The sequence below is a fragment of the Gossypium hirsutum genome, chromosome D06, assembly GCF_007990345.1.
Source record: "Gossypium hirsutum isolate 1008001.06 chromosome D06, Gossypium_hirsutum_v2.1, whole genome shotgun sequence".
In the NCBI taxonomy this organism is placed as follows: Eukaryota; Viridiplantae; Streptophyta; class Magnoliopsida; order Malvales; family Malvaceae; genus Gossypium; species Gossypium hirsutum.
In genome coordinates, this window is record NC_053442.1 from 38,661,272 (window position 1) to 38,662,812 (window position 1,541).

Sequence of the window (1,541 nt, forward strand, 5' to 3'; positions counted from 1 at the left end):
AAGTTATGTTCATGTTTTCCAAACTTACTAAGCATTTTTATGCGTATATAATTTTCTTTCCCATGTTTTATAGATAGTTGGAAGCACGACCGGTTTGGAAGCTTGTCGGAGATCTATCACACTATCCAGCAATTATATCAGTAGTTTTTGATGTTTTAGCCAAGGTTATAATGGCATGTATAGGGAGACTTATGTTTAATGTTTGGTTGAATGCTAAATGTTGATTTTGGTATGTATATATGTTGGTTGTTTGGTACCATTTTAGTAATGGTTGAATTGGGTCATTTATGTGCTTATGATGCATGAGAGAAGTGGTACAAATGGTAAGTTTAGACTGACATGGAATAGGTCAAGTTATGGTATATTTTGAGATGGTTGAAATATGGTCAAATTATGTTTATGTTTATATATGTTTGATTGATTGTGATTGAGGTGCCTTACATGGCATATTGGTTGTATGTCAATGGTCATTTTAATGTATGTTTTGGTAAGGTTTTGAAGCCTTGAAGTTGTGCGTAAATTGTGTTTAGGTACAAGCTTGAAATGGGTGATTAAAATGGCTTGATTTTTTCCAATTTCTTGCCCACTCGGCCTAAGACACGGGCGTGCGTCTCAGCCGTGTGTCCCCTATAGGTTTTAAAGGCATACAAGTCAGGCAGTTACATGGCCTAGCACACAACCTGGCACACAGGCAAGTGAGGCCATTTCAAAAGTTACACGGCTTGTGTAACGCGTAGGTTTGTGCAAGTGTACACAGTCGTTATCAAGTAATAAGTAAGTATCGAGTTATCGTCTCCACAAGGATTGTATTTTTGTAAGTCACTTAATTTGTAAAGTTATATTAACAATTTGGTAAATAAAAACACAATATAGTTGAGAAGTGGTGATTAAAATATATTAAACTAAATACAATGATCCCTAATGCAAATTATCCTAAGTATGCAGACTATATGAATGAAATAGATTTTAGTAAAATTAAACACAATTTGCAACAATTATAACATAAATAAACTAGGACAATTACTTTAATTAAACTCAAATTATTATCAACATACTTAATAACATTCAGAAAAACATTCCATGTTAACTCGATCTTTCATGAGTTTGGAAACCACATTAGGTCCTTTCGGAATCCTTTACTTAGTAAATAAGCATTTTACTGATCCTTATTTACTAAGGGTTTCTTAGCATTCGTTAAAGGTAACAGGGAGGTGTCAGGTTTGAAACAATTTAATCACACAAATCTAAAACTATGCAGATAACAGAGCTTGGTTAGAGTTGTTATGCAACCTCCAATTTAATCGGGTCGGGATCTAAATTGAGCATGCACATTTCAATTATATGTCCATTAGACGTCGTCTGGTCAGGATTGCTCAGCTAATTTAGGTGCATTTCAATCACATATGAACGAAATACAGACTTTATTTTAATTGAAAACATGATCGATTGAGGCACAAAGATTATAAGCATGAATCAAATAAATATTATTTAATCAAAGCAAACATCCTAGCTTATTAAGCTAACATTGTTGTAAACAAGAA